At 38.4% G+C, this 16,523-nt stretch overlaps 1 long non-coding RNA gene across 1 annotated transcript in view; it reads left to right on the forward strand.

Annotated features, from left to right (window-relative positions):
• The window catches only part of LOC116785749, a 45,047-nt gene that overhangs the window by 11,880 nt on the left and 16,644 nt on the right, over positions 1-16,523 (forward strand). The window lies entirely within an intron of this gene.

The following is a 16,523-nucleotide window of genomic DNA, read 5'->3' on the forward strand; positions in this document are numbered from 1 at the left end:
TCTTGGTGGTAGAAGAAAAATAAAACCTAATTAGTGATAGCAATAATGTTATAATAAATATGGTACAAAACTGAGAAGCATACCTTAACATAAGAACCTATAAACACTTTTGATGAACGTTAGTCTGGCAACAACAGTAACATCTATTGCACAGGTATTTAAATACCACCACTGTTAGGTTTTTGGACAGAGCTGTCTTCACAGAAAATTGTATTTTATTAGAATAAATAATGTATATTGATTCCATTTCAAACATACACATGAAACCTGCCTTTTTTTTCCAGGCAACCTCACTACGTCAGCTCATTATGGTTAAGGAAAAGAGATAATATTAAAATATGTTCGGTAAGCAATTTTATTATGCTAAATGTTTACCATGTCTGCTCTAGAGCTTTTAAACACAAAATTACCTCTTTTTTTTTTTTTTGAGATTTAGCTGGCTGAAACAAACTCTACCTTATTCCAGAAGACATAGAGAACAAACTTCAGCTCTTTTCCTTGTTTGATAAGTTTAGGATATTCCCTTAAGGCTCAGTGTGGGTGCGGTGACATCACAGTTGTATATTTTCTAAAAACATGTATTCTGAATGCCTCAGCAGAGTAAAATAAGTGCTTCCACAAGTCAGAAATAAGTGAGGTTTCTCAAGTTTCATGAAAATGCATGCATGGGTGAAGATCAAGTGTATAGATTTTCTGCTGAACAGGAGAGTATTTTTACAAAACTGCCAAAACATGTCTAAAATAATATTTTTAACAATATAGCATCTTATTGTCATTTTATTGTATAGCAAAAATTACTGACCCTACAGCATCACCACAATTTCTTTGAAACCCTACTCCCTGAAATTTAGTTTTTCTTGATCTGAAAGAATAAGCCATGGTTTATATTTTTAAATATATATATATATATATATATACACACACACACTAAAAAACTGTGATTGATTACGCCTGATTTTGATTAAGGAGATATGCATTGTTCATTTCCATCCCAAAAGGGATCAAGTAAGTAAAAAATGAATGAAAAATGTTAGCGAAGTCATTTAAGAATGAATGTGATTAGAATCCATATCCCTCTTACCATACCCAGAACTCTCAAGAGCAAATGGCAAATGTGTTCCAGCCACTGGCAAGCAAAGAATAGATAATAAATCTCAGAGAAATGAGGAAGGTTAATGGAAGACCATAATAAGGAAAGTAAATTATCTCACAAAATTCAATTAAGAACTTTGATATCTAAGGCTAAAAGTAGAAACCAGAGGTTCAGAGATACCTGGACATAGAATTGTGTGTAATTGAAGCAAGAAAATGTAGAACAAAAATGGGTTTTAGTAGAAAGAAGTCAGTTTTACAAAGGTGAAAGAGGGACAGAAGTATTTACTCCGTTGAAAAAGCTTCTTTACTGGCTGCTTTGGATACTGTTGTTTCGTTACATGCAAGCTGTATTGAGTATTTTGATATTTCCTACAGTGTCATCATCTGTCAAAGCCATTCTCAATGGTCAGGAATTCCCCCTCTCTTCCTGTCTCACGGGGTGATGTATTCCCCAGTGAATTCTATTCTACAGCCTTGTTTTTAACCTTGATTAATTAAAGAAGGTAAATGAGTAAGAATAAACACAAAGAACAAACAGTTTTCAATTACTTTGGGCCGCTATTAATATGGGATACAGTTAAGAGAGTAGCTTACAACCACTATCAACTCACTTCCAGGTCCTTATTCAGAATTAAGTACCAGAAACACAGACAAGTTTGTGCAACATGTTATTTTCCGATTTTATAAAAGACAGTACCCATATTTTAAAGAAGAAAATACGGGGATAAATGTAGTAGGACATTCATAAAACTTGAAGTTAAAAGCATAACTTGAAGTTATGCCTTTCTGCAGCAAAAAAAGCAATTAAGTATCAGTTAAAAATAAGGAAATGTCTCCTGGAGCTCAAGGAATTGTTGTTCACACACTTGGCCAGGAGAGGGACTGCTGAAGTCTGTCTGAGTCATGCTCTGCCCAGAAGAAGCTGCCTTAGTTATGCAGGAAAAGGATTTCCAGGGCAGTGCAGCTCCCAGGTAAAGAATTTTGCTTTTGGTACTAATCTGCAGCATGAAGGCTGTCCACCTGGAGATTCACTGAAGTGCCCAAGCTTTCAAAAAATGAACCCACACCTCAAAATCCAGCATCTTTCCCTAATGGATGAAGGGGTTTATTTAGATTTAAAATGACAAAAGCACTTCTCCAGGCTTAAATGACTACAATACAACTAAGTCTCAGCAATATCCAGGCTGTTTGCGGATAGGCTGACACCAGCAGTCAGCTGGTGGCCAGCATTCCTTTCCATTCATCTACATCTCTCCCCTGCCAAGCAAGCCTTTGGCCCTCTCTGGACATTTTACATTTAACAAGCACAGACTGAACCACTAGTTCTCCCGATACTATGAGAGCACAGTGATCATTGGTCTAACTTGTGCACTTTTATGTTTCCAATAAAGGGCCCAGATTTCCAAATAAAGCTTGGAAATACATATTATCATCCTTCTGTCCCTCCTTTTATATAATGACCTAGCTTAGTTTAGTTTCAAACATTTTCAATTTGCAGATCTCTAAAAACTTCTCAGCGGAGATATATAGTGAATTTAAGCCTACTAACAAAATGTTTCTCATGGTTTCATTTCTCAGACCCTTAGGGAAGGAATCCATACACTTTACAAATTAAAACCCACCATAGTGTCCAAGCCTTATCTTGATTACAACCAACCAGTGAATGTGTCCTGTAGCTCTAATTGTACCATTTGATTTTACAGGTCTGCCTGAAGGCAGAAGGGTATAATTCCCATGTAAACAGTATTAAATTGGTGAGAATCACCTTACATATATTGAACAGAATTGTGTGTTTCACTTTGCCAATGGTGATACATTTTAAAGAGATATAACTATTACAAGTTCTTCCTTTATTCAGCTAGAGTATTTTTATTTGTATCAGAAAAGTGCAAACATATCAACAAACTCAAGAAATCAATTTAACTGTATACATGTGCTTTAGAGACAGAGGAGTAGTATTCTGGAATCTCCCCTCTGCATATGCAGTTGTCACCTCAGATAGGCCATTTACGTGTCATGTTCTGGCCTGTCCCTCATTATTCTGGTTGTTGGTATGTGCACAGTAACCAGGTCCCAGGTACACTGTGCCAAGACAGGCAGTTGAGGCTGTATCCAAACTAGGACTTAAGCAGAATCTAGACCTCATGTTAGGTACTTCAATACATAGGGAATGCAGAAAGAGAGAGACCTCAAAGAAGGTCCAGAACGGCTGCCTCATAGTTACACACATCTTCTCCTGAGCTTACAACCACTTGAAAAATCAAGCTGATATCTACTTTTAGAAAATACTGAGGCTCTTGCTTCTTCCCCTTTAGGCAGATGTTTATCTGCCAAATGCATTCTGACCCAGCTCTCCCATAATGGCACCCCAGTCAGTGTCCTATTTCTGTGTGATACTGTGGAAACTTGTCTATCAACACACAACAGAACAAACTCCATTTCAGCTATGGGACTACATGCTGTTAGGTAGAAACAAAAGGAATGACCAAACAGGATGGAGATCATGACAAGTTTCCTGGGTATTGCTATCAAAACAGGTTCAGAAGTCAGATGGATAAACTTTATACAAGTTATTTCCAGAAACATTGTGTTCTGGAGACAAACAAAAACAAAACCCAAAAGCAAACAAACAAGCAAGCAAATAGAGAAAAAAAAATTACACACACACACAGAAGTTTTTATTCTCTGTAATTCTCACTGACATTCCTGAAGAAATTGCTTAAAAAGAAAGAGAGAGAAAAGTTAAGTTACTCTTTCTTTTCCCCATATGCTTCAGAGTTGTCTAATTTGGATGCGGAGTGGTGGGTGGGTTTTTTGGATTTTCATGGACAGTTGCTCCAATTGTACAGAAAAGCTCAGCATCCCTTCTATTTCTGACAGAGCAGAAAATGTCTAAGTAACTAGCAAAGTAGAAACAGCAAAATCTGTAAATTCTTACTTGAATTTAACCTCCAAGCTTCTGCCTATAGGTGACAGACTCCATTCCCCCTTGATGCAAATTCTTTTAATCAATTAATTAATTCAAATTATGTACACCGTAAAATAAAGGCCTTTGTGTTTGAATTTCTTGTGCTGCAGAGAAATACTATTCTCTTCCTATTGTTATTGTCTAATACAAAAGTCACACAAAACATTTTTTGGAGAAAAGGTTTAAAATTCAGTGGCTTATGCAACTTGACACAGGAAAGTGTTGCATGAAAATGCAAGCTGTGCTATGTAAAGGTGATTGCAAAGCAAGCACTAATTTTAAAGCTAGTTCACTAGAGTACTTAAAAGACCTGTTAACCAACTTCTCACTCACATGTAGGAGTTTCATAAAAACTCATTTTAGAATGTCTCCCCAGCCATTTCAAAGAGACTTTATCCCTTGTTATTTCAATGTAGAAAAAAGCTGAGCATACGAGTTTTCATATGCACAATAAGGTTGAATTAGTGCATTAAATAATCAGCCCCTAAAACTGGTCTGAGAAGAGACAAACTAGGCAAAACCTGTGTTTCTCTTACTCTGGATTTATAGCTATAGTTCTACTATTAACCTCTGAGGTTTTTTATTGTGCATTTGCATCTTTGATAAGTATTCTTGTCCAAATAAAGGTTTAAACAGACAACTAGAGTCAAAATAAAGCTTAAATTTCATCAAGCCAGGGACACAAATATGTCAGATTTATTTGAAACCGGCTATCTAAATAAATTGTGTAAATTTAGGACCTGTCTTTAAACAAACTGAAAAACCATTTAATAAATTCAGTCATAATGACCAACAGGAATCTTTTCTCTCTTTAATTTCAAGAGACATGGCTGCAACTCCATCTCATGAGTATCTGCCAATGAACTCTTGTGATATAGACTGCATATTTCAGCCCTGGTATGCAATACTTGCTTCCATCCCAGAGGCACTGCTGAACAAATAAATCACTGCTTTTTGTGCAGAGATGACACTAGTTATACAGGTTAAAGAAATCTGAGTTATAAGTAATCAAATTTAACACTGTGCTATGAAAGTATAGCCTGGATTACTTTTGCTCACTGTTACTCAAGAGATTTAAAATAACATTTCCAATAATCTCATATTAACATTTTAGATTGACACTTCACAATAGCTACAGCAGAGTCAATTAAATGTTTGGGTACCAGGATGCAGGAAGAAAGGGAATTCATTTGGATTGATTGCCTTTTTCAGCAATATCGGCTGTTCTATGAAATACATCAATATCTTGCTCACTGTCCTTGTCCTACTCAAGAGACACCAGCTTTATTGTAAAATATGGTTTGAGCTTCAACATCAGAAAAGAGATGGGAATACAAGAATGTTGAATTATTGACATTATTTTTTCCCTTGAAACTGCTTTATCTCAAAAAGAAAGAAAGAAACTTCTGATAAAACATTTCAATGTAGTGGATCCCAGTGCTTAGACATCCTACTAGACACTGTAGTTGTAAAAAAATAAAAAAGGCTTTTTAACTGATAACACTGTTTCTTCAAATATATTTGAGACAGCTGTGGCATAGGGGATTGCCATACAGAGGTGTAAGTCTATGGGTGAAGTATTTTCCACCCTATATGTTTTGTAAGGATATTTTAAAGGAGCAAGACTTTTGCTTTATTTATGCAAGAATATATCTTCTTTTAGAGCTCGAAAAACAAGATTACTTCATTCCTTTGAAATTTTAATTTCAGCTCTTAAAAGAATGCAAAGAGGCATCTAAAATATTTTGAACCTTTGTGCTTAGTTGCTATTAAAACATGTACTAAACTGGAACATGTCCTCAATGCTTAATGTTCAGCCCTAGTCTGAACTCTCTCTTGTCAGGGGTCTGAGGATGACAGGTCATCCTGTCCTATCCTATGTCTATCACTCAGCTCAAATTACTACCCATTCCAAATTAACATCCTTTTAAAGTGGGCAATTAATAAGCATTTCTGGCCTCTAGATCCATCTCAAGTTTCTTGCTTCTCATTCACTATTGCAGAGGAATCATTATGACTAGCATTATAATCTTCATGGTGACATGTAGTGGTGGAAATTGCTGCACTGTGTATGTCCAGGAGATACTTCTCCTAGAAATAATGTGTCTATGGAGGCAACGGGAGGACATAGGAAGTTAATTTCCTATATTATCAACTGGAAAAAGCCATTTTAAAGGAACAGATTTTAAAATGAACAGATAGAGACTACATCAGAAAATTGCTCATCTCTCTAATTCATGCTATTGAAATAGCACTCAGGGACTGATTTGTGATAACCTGGTGATTCACTGGAAAGGGCTGAAGGAACAATATCCCCCCTGTTGACAATGATAAGCAAGAATGAGATTTCTTATTATTGCAAATGTATCTGCTGAAATTACTACTCAAGTACTTTCTGCTATTGCTATTTTTCCTCCTGTTGTAATTAAAGTAACACCAGAAGAACACTGCCTTCTGCAGTGTCTCAATTAAACCAAGTCAGCTACTTCACACAATCCTATCCAAGAGGGTTACAAGTGGAACAAGAGACAATATACTAACTTTAATAATGTTTCAGAGGTTTTAGCACTTTCACTATTTAGTGGTGCCTTTATCTCGGAGAATAGCGCTTCCAAATATCATGAGAGTCTAGATGTTTTTGGGTTTTTTCTGAGGTCACATCGTCATTATTAATTTAACTGCAGTAGGATTTCTGGATGATCCTAGACATTAGAAGTATCTAGTATGTAAGGTGGCCGCTCATGACCTGAGGGTTTATTCTGCAATGACTCAGATAAAATTCCCTTTTCTTTCAGTAGCCAATTTGACTGAAGAAAAATAAACATGGGAATACACTCTATAATCTGATCCCAAACTTTAGGCAGATTACCAGGTGTGATAGTAAATGTAATTTGAATGCCAAGATCACGAGTATCAACTGGTTGCTGAGCAACACTGTCTGTATACATAAACTGGGCTTGGCTGTGACTTGGGTCCTCAACTAAGAACACAACCTCTTCATGGATGGACAGCTGAGACCTCGTGCCTGCAGAGGCAGGACCTACTCACAATAGCCACAAGAAGTTGGAAAGGGAGTCCTCACCCTAGTCCTGCATACTGAACCAAGTACGTGACTCATACAAAGGAGTATGAAGGGTGATTATTGCTTAAAAGAATGGGGATTAAATTACTGCTGTGGGATATATGGAGCATTTTCCCCTGGAGACTTTTATCCACACAAGTTATATCCATATTGCTAAATAAAAGCCAGGCAGGCACCTGTCCACATGACTAAGGACATTTTGACATAGCCTTAGCAAGTGAGAAGGAACAGTCCCAAACAAGGCCAGGTAGCAAGCTAGCTGTTGAGCAGTGCAGTCAGTCGGGAAAGCAGTCATAGAATCACAGAATCAGCTGGGTTGGAAGTGACCTCTGAGATCATCAAGTCCAACCCTTGATCCACTACCTCCGGGGTTACTAGACCATGGCACTAAGTGCCACATCCAGTCTCATCTTAAAAACCTCCAGGGATGGAGAATCCACCACTTACCTGGGCAGCCCATTCCAATGCCTGATTACCCTCTCTGTAAAGAATTTCTTCCTAATATCCAATCTAAACCTCCCCTGGCAGAGTTTAAGACCATGCCCTCTTGTCTTACTGATAGCTGCCTGGGAGAAGAGACCAACTCCCACGTGGCTACAACCTCCTTTCAGGGAGTTGTAGAGAGCAATGAGGTCTCCCTTGAACCTTCTCTTCTCCAGGCTGAACAGCCCCAGCTCCCTCAGTCTCTCCTCATAGGACTTGTGCTCCAGTCCCTTCACCAGCCTTGTTGCTCTTCTCTGGACCTGCTCCAGCACCTCAATATCCTTCCTGAACTGAGGGGCCCAGAACTGGACACAGTACTCCAGGTGTGGCCTCACCAGCACTGAGTACAGGGGAAGAATCACTTTCCTGGACCTGTTAGCCACACCGTTCCTGATACAGGACAGGATCCATTGGCTTTCTTGACCACCTGGGCACACTGTTGGCTCATGTTCAGCTTCCTGTCAATCCAAACTCCCAGGTCCCTTTCTGCCTGGCTGCTCTCCAGTCACTCTGCCCCCAGTCTGTAGCACTGCAGGGGGTTGTTGCAGCCAAAGTGCAGGACCCGGCACTTGGCCTTGTTGAACCTCATCCCATTGGAATCAACCCAACTCTTCAGCCTGTCCAAGTCCCTTTGCAGTATTTGATCTCAGTTTCTGGGCTTCTTGTTAAGCAAAATAGAGCCTTGATAGGACTGCTGTAGTACACCCACTGCACAAGAGGTTGGCTAAAGTAAGCGTTCAAACATCTGCCTTCATGTAGCAGCCACCTCTCATGTCAAAGGCAAGGGGCCCTCTCTTTCCACAGACTGTTCAGAGAAGGGTTGTCTTAGGACATTGACCTAACGTATAGGCCACACAAGTTGTGCTGGTGTGCTGGTCCTAGGGGAGAGGAGGAAGAAAACAGCAAAAGGGAGGTGAAAACAGATGTCAGTAAATATAAAGGCAGAGGAGCTATGTCCATTTCATGTGCAGTTCTACTATTACAGCTGTTTCTTTACTATTTCTTTATAGTCTGTTATATTTGTAACTATGTACATGCTTACATTTTTATATGCAAGCAAGAGGCAGTTTCATACTGCAACTAAATAAAACTAACCCCTAGCTGCAGTCAAGTGCTCCCACCACTCTCCTCCTTTCTTAGCATTTGTCTCACTTGTAGTGAACCTGTTCCAAACACCAAACTAGCACAACTGTACCCTAACTTCTGTCAACTCAGCTCCCTGAATAAATTCACCATTGACTAGGACCCCATCATGGTGAGCATATGCTGGAACCCGAAAAGGAAGGTGCTTAACTGGGAGGCAGAAGGAGGAGCAGGACTGACCTTTGTGTCAGCCAGCAACCATTTGACAGGCTCAGCTGTACTACCAGACTTACTCCCAGCCAAGAGGATTTTTATTCAACAGAGATATGTTGGACCTAGCAACATCTACTAGTTACATACAACATGACACATTTAGAAACAGGATTTTTGGGCTTGGTTTTTTGGGGGGTTTTTTTTGGGGGGGTTGCTTTCTTTTTTTTTTTTTTTTTTTTTTGTGGTTTTATTTCACTGGTTTTGTTGTTTGGTTCTGCTTGGTTTGGGTTTTTTTTTCCTGCAGTGTGGAGAATAATTTATTCCTTGAGACCTGAAAATACGATCGATAAATAGACTCAGATACATGGATCAATTTGAAACTGGAGTACTTTCTGTTTCTCAGGATCTTCTGTCTATCCAGTCTTACCTTGAATCTCCTGTCAAAGTAAGATTCCAGCATATACCTGCTACTTCCTATCCAGTGAGGGAGCCATAACTATATAAGCAGCAAAAAACCTCTGTAGTCTGAAATTTTTGCTCATCCTCTTAGATTGCTGTTTTCTGGACACATTGAGAGTAAATCACTTCTATGGGCTGAATCTCTCAGAAGATCACTGCATTATTAATAGTTGATTCAATTTAGCTAGTTAGAGGAAGAACAGTTTCTGAAGTTAGATTGGATTCCAACCACCTTTCTTTGATTTATGTTATTTTTATCCTTTAGCACTAATTGCTCCCTGTGCATGGTTTGCAACACAGCTATAATTCCTGTATCTCTATAATACCAAAATGAATAGCTGCTAGGCAATGCTAATCCTTGCTACCCTCATGCCGGAGATTTTATTGCCCTCCCTCGCCTTGTTTGGATCTTTCCCTAAAAAGGATTTTTAACTTCATCTTGAAATTTGTTGCATTTCCCTATTCATGCCTTCCCACTTCTACCACCTTCCACTATAGATGCTACTGCTGATAATTTTACACTGAGCACTAGCATATCATAGAATCATAGAACCCAAAAATGTCTTGGGTTGGAAGGAATCTTAAAGATCATCTGGTTCCAAACCCCCCACCATGGGCAGGAACACCTTCCACTACACCAGGTTGCTCAGAGCTCCATCCAACCTGGCCTTGAACACTCCAGGCATGGGGCATCCACAACATCTCTGGTAGTAGGGCAAGGTATCCTCACTGCCAGGACATAAGAGGCACACTCAGCCATTCTAATTTAACAAAGCTACCAGCACGAGGGCTGTCCTCTACCAATATGGCTTCATAACAATGAAATTTGTTTTAAGAAGGAAGTTTGCAAAGTAAAAATAATACAAAAATACGCAAAATCCCTTTCAAAAGGCAAAGACAGTGGCAAACATTTCTTTGTATCTTTCTCTAAGATCAAGAATAAATTGAGTATGTCCTTCAGCTACTTCTTTCCAGATACCATAATTATATTTCTTCTCTATAACCGAACAATATACAGAAACATTTTGCAATGAAGCCCTAATGATACTGTGCAGTGTTCACTTAAAAAACACAGCAAGTTTTGTGTCACCAGAGGATATAAGGTTTCTGCTCTGAGGATGTTGTTTAGCCTGGAGAAGAGGAGGTTCAAGGGAGACCTCATCGCTCTCTACAACTCCCTGAAAGGAAGTTGTAGCCAGGTGGGGGTTGGTCTCTTCTCCCAGGCAGCTATCAGTAAGACAAGAGGGCATGGTCTTAAACTCTGCCAGGGGAGGTTTAGGTTAGATATTAGGAAGAAATTCTTTACAGAGAGGGTAATCAGGCATTGGAATGGGCTGCCCAGGTAAGCGGTGGATTCTCCATCCCTGGAGGTTTTTAAGATGAGACTGGATGTGGCACTTAGTGCCATGGTCTAGTAACCACGGCAGTAGTGGATCAAGGGTTGGACTTGATGATCTCAGAGGTCACTTCCAACCCAGCTGATTCTATGATTTTATGATTCTTTTGACTCAACAATTTCTTCAGTAATCACAGCCTTACATCACATACAATAAAATGCTTGCACAAAGAATTTGAGTTAACATTTACAAATGTCTTAAGAAATGAAGAACGGTAATGATTTTTCTCCTTGATGCTTAATCCATTTAAAAATTGCTCTGGATGTTGATATTGAGAGTAGTGGATATGGGGATTCCAAGAAAGAGTAGTAGCACTAGATTCACAGACACAGAGGAGAGAGACGACATTAACAGCCATAATTTTTTCTGGCGAAAGGGAGAAAATTATGGGAATCTAGGGGTATAAAGCCAATAAAGCAGTTTGAGTGCTCACAATGTATAAGACTCAAGGCCTGAAAATGTTAAGTCCCTGTTGAAAACAAGAGAACAACAAGTTTTTTAGATGTACTATAGGGAAAAAAGGAAGAAGCCATGCATAAAAGGCAGCTTGGGTCTTTGAATCCAGCACGTACTGAGGGTCGTCTTGCATATTTTATGATCAATATCCCAAGACAAATAACAACACTTTGAAAATGTTTGTTGCTTTCAATTTTATTAAATTACAGCAAGTTACTTTCTCATCAATCAATTAAATAGGTAAGAGTGGAACTTGATTATATATCCCTGAGTTGGTCTGCCATAAATCAAACCCACAGTTGAGTAAGTGTTTAATTATGTGTTCACAAACTGTTGTGTATAAAGGAACTTACCTACCAAGTCATATTTTTTATTTCTTTTCTGGAGAATTTGTTTCTCTTTAACTGAAGTCTAGCCACAGTGACCTTTCTTTTCAGCCCAGTATCAGGGCAGAATCTCACCTATGGAGATCCTAAGGGGAAACCTTATGAGGAGTGGCTGAGGTCACTTGGTTTGTTCAGCCTGGAGAAGAGGAGACTGAGGGGAGACTTCACTGTAGTTACAACTTCCTTGTGAGGGGAAACGGAGGGACAAGTATGGATCTCTTCACTCTTGTGACCAGTCAGAGGACTCAATGAAACAGCATGAGGCTGTGTCAGGGGAGGTTTAGGTTGGATATTAGAAAAAGATTCTTCACTCAGAGGGTGGTTGGGCACTGGAACAGTCTTCCCAGGGAAGTGGTCACAGCACCAAGCCTGACAGAGTTCAAGAAGCGTTTGGACGATGCTTTCAGGTACATGATTTGACTCTTGGTGTGTCCTGTGCAGGGTCAGGAGTTGGACTTGATCCTAATGGGTCCCTTCCAACTCAGCATTATCTATGATTCCATGATTCTATGTTTTCATTGACCCAATTAATTCTGGCAGCTTGAGGAACAGGCTCCATACCTTGCAGAAATTGGATTCATAATCTAAATGTGTGCATTTCTGGCTTTGTTTATCCTATCTTTGCTTTATTTCACCTGCATTTGTGAATAGAGTCGAATGCTGAGGAAAGCTGTATATCAAGATACAAGCAATAAACCTATTTTTACACAACAGACAGGAAAAAAACCCATGAATAGTAAGAGCTTATTTCATTTATTATGACAAGAAAAGCCACAGGATAGGATGCCTTCTAGTACACCCAAGAGCAAAAATATCAATTTTCCAGAATGGATTTTTTGCCCAAAACATGCCATGGCATTTTTTTGTAGATTTAGTAAATAGCTGGACCATAGTCTGACCACTGTGGTTCACAATCTTTCTATATTATTTATTTAAAAATATCAGCCACCTGGGATTTTTTTGCTTGCCTGTAGGAATTTTTAGCCTAATGGACAATCACATGTAATCTTATCTGCACTTCCTTGTTAATGTAAATGATTGAGTTCACAGGACTTGTTAAGGCTCCCAGTCTATTGCTGGAAGTACCTAAGACCCCTAATGCAAGTCATTGCTGTCCCAGAGGGAGATATTCAGAGATTAAGTTAATACTTTGTAAGGCCAAAGCTATTTGGGATGCCAACCCTAAGTTTCAGAATCATAATTTCTCTCCTACTGATATCCTAAAAAACATACTGTTAAAAACTATCCCCCCATCTTCTTTATTTGGCCTTTTCAACATGTTGTTCTCTCAAGAAGAAGACAGGAAATCCACATTTCCAGAGTGACTCAGTGACTGAAGGGTTATATATGATCGTTGTAATCAGCTAGTGAACCACTGTGATGAGTAAGTCATGAGAGGAAAAGAAGTTTCTAACACCAAAACTTATAATGCTTAAAAAAAGAGCTACATTAGACTAAATCCAGATAGTTCATCATCTATAACCCCAACTTATGCATAAAGTACTTAAAAGGGAAAGTCATCACAAGTTTCTCCTGGCCTTAAACTAGCTTCTGTTGTAAAAACATGTCCTTTAGTGGGCAGATAATCACAACATTAAGAGACGTATTCTCTTTCTTTCACCATCCTAGACAAGTCCGGTGATGTTTCCCAGAATTTGATTTCTTAGAAATGGCAGGACTTGATAAGGTTTTGCTGGTCCCAGATGCCATTATGTGTACAGAGAACAGATCATCCTATTAGAGTACCCTTCAAAAATGACGGAAAATTCTTTAATAAATTTGTATAAGGGCACAAACTTTAACTCTAAAGTCAAAAATAATGTATCAATTCTAATTAACGGTGCTGAAATCCTTATCCTACATCTTTCACTTCTGCTAATATATATGAATATATTTGGAATTCGTAGAGGTTCCTACTGGGAAACCTAATTTAGCCAGAGATCCCAGAATTGCCACTAAACCTGTAGCTTAACATTTTGTTGAAGAACTGTGAATTGCATGCTCTTTTGATCAAATTCTAGCTTGCCACAAGAGAACCACATCCACACTCAAACAAGGTGATCTGAGAGCAGTAAAATTGTACATACAGTACAATTTTAAAACTGCCATGGAAAAATTACAGATGAATTGGAAAGATTAATTTTAGGGTCTTCTGAGTCATTAAGGCTCTTGGTCTGAGAGGAAAATGGTCAGATCCAGGCAAAGCATGAGATTTCCAAGAGGCATGAAAGACATAGATCTTTCCATCTTCCACGTCTGTAGTTAGTACATTCTTGGTGCAGTCATTTTAGCATGTAGTAAATGAGATACTGTGGCTATTTTCACCCAGGCCAATTCTTGGCAGCCTCAGTAACTTGCTAGCTTTCATCTGCTTTGCAGTTTTTGCTGCTGGGAGACAGGTGATGACTGCCCTTGTTACAATGCTAGATACTCTGGAATGGAAAAAAAAAAAAGGAGGAAATGCACGAAAAAAACAGTGTTATGCAGCAGATGGACAGTGGGGAACAATGCTTAAAGCATCTGATTATTTTGTATGATTTTTTGGGAGGTGGGGAAGTTCTCCTGCTTTATATTCTTGAACCTTGTGCATTGGCTGCATAGTAATGTATCACTGCTTGTACAGAAAAATGTGGGTTGTGATCCCTGGTGTACCAAACACACGTAATTTCTGGGCAGCTTCATATGCTCAACATTTTGTCATATTCTGGTACATGAACAGTTTGATACATGAATTTAGCTAGTTTAAATTCCCAGACAAGATATTTATTTACAGAATCCCAGGATAAGAGTTCTCCTACAAGAAGCCCAAGATTTTAATTTGCCTGCTATATATGTCCTTGCCAAGGACATATCAGAAGCCAGATAAGATCATTCAACAATTTATTACAGCTCCAAGGCTTTGAACAAAGATAAATCAAAGGTAGATTTTAAATTTGAAAATAATAAGTCCTTAATATCTCTCTGGTACTTGGCAAGTGTAATATGTTGGTTTTTTTCATTGGGCTGGAAAAGAAACGCATGTTTTTCCTGAAATCAAAATCTATGTTGTGAGTTCTTTCATTTAGAGCAAATGAATTTTTTCCCTTCTAGAATCTTCATAATCTGTTCTGATTCAGCAAGGTACTCAAATTTAAGGCTACAAGTACCCTGATATTAACTCAGCTGGTTAGAGCCTGGTACTAAAAATGCCATGGTTGTGGGTTTGATCCCTGAACTTGAAAGCTGGACTCCATGATCCTTGTGAGTCCCTTCCAATTCAGAATATTCTGTGATTCTGAATGAGAATGTGGAATTAGTAGAATTGTGTGTCCCCCAGCTAAGGAACATGCTTAGATATAATGACGAATTCAGCCTTAATTAGCTTCTAATACTGGTAAGTGCTTCTTAAGACAAGGAAGATATCAAGTACATCTTGGTTGGAATGTTTCAAATACAGCAGGAATCAGGGTTGTCTTGGTCTAGCTGTGAATGTCTTAAGTAACTAACTGGCTTCTTGATGACACTTATCTATGTATTTATTTACTTTAAATAAGGAGAGACAACACTGCTAAATTTGGAGTTACCCTGACATTGCTAATACTACAAAATAAATTGTTAAGGAAAATGAAATAAAGAAAAGCCCCTAAGATAGGAATGCAACCACATCAGCAGCCAGTATGAAGTACCTTCTCTGTTGGTCAGAAATTCATTTAGATCATCACATTAGCTCTCTACCTATCTGTTCTTGAAGATTAAACCAAATAAGTTGTTTAAATTCTGTTTACTTAATGGAGGGAGTCACTGCAACTTGTTTAGTGAAAAGATAGTGGGGACAAGAGGATGGGTTGACTTGTTTTTGTAAAATGTATTCATTATGTTTAGACACCTTTGTATGTACACTAGGAACACTAATAGGAAATCAGAAAAATTCTGGGAATTGAACCTTCTGCCTACAGGACTCCAGGACAGAGAATTTCTAGGTCTGCATATGTAAGACTACACTTGGAGAGAGGAGGCAGCTCCAGTGAATAGAAACAGTAGAAAAATGGTAGATAAGGAATGTGAGCTTTAAGAACAGCCTTCTGAGCAATTTTTTAACTGAATACTAAACTGATTAGAAATTAATGGAATTGGTTTAAAAAACATACCTATTTTTTGCATGTCAGCTCAAGTCATAGCTTCCTGAAATCCTCATTGCCACATCCACCTTTCTTATTCTTCAAATTGGTACAGAAATTGTGAGACTCCTGCAAGTTGCAAGGATGCTTGATGCTTTTTGATTTTCTTCTTCTTTATTTCTCTGCTCTTGGTTTTGTACAGTTTTGGTACTTCCAATATTTTTAAGTACCTCCCCTGATAAGGAAAATAAGAGTCAGAAAATCACTGGAGTAAAAAATTCATTGACAAAGATAAACGTAATTGAATAAAGTAATGCAAAAAGACAGTGCTATGTTTACTTTAAATACAGAAGAAAGCAGCTGTCTCATGAATTTGCTTTCCCACAGCCAAAGCCATTTAACTTGTGTTTAAGAATAGTGGCAAATAGTGAAAATAATTAATAGAAACAGATTTCACTGGGGCTACTTAAGTAAGAAAAGCTAATATGGTTAAGTACTTGAGGGGATATAACATTTAATGATGGATGCTTATAGGGAACTTTATGTGTTCCAGGAACTGTACTTACAGCAATTAATCTTTAGGACACCCCAGGGAGACGACTTTGTAAGAAATAGTTTCCTGCTCAGTTTGCAGAAGGGGTTACAAGCATGGAAACAAGCTGTCATTGTAATATGCCCAAGACTAGTAACACTTTGATAGGAACAACAGGGAAAGAACTCCTGAGATACTGGATTTCTTTTCTGTCATGTCCTCAAAAGTGGCAGAACTAAAGTGATGTGGGAGATAAGCACACACACTTATTT

Source organism: Chiroxiphia lanceolata, chromosome 4 (assembly GCF_009829145.1).
Source record: "Chiroxiphia lanceolata isolate bChiLan1 chromosome 4, bChiLan1.pri, whole genome shotgun sequence".
Lineage (NCBI taxonomy): Eukaryota > Metazoa > Chordata > Aves > Passeriformes > Pipridae > Chiroxiphia > Chiroxiphia lanceolata.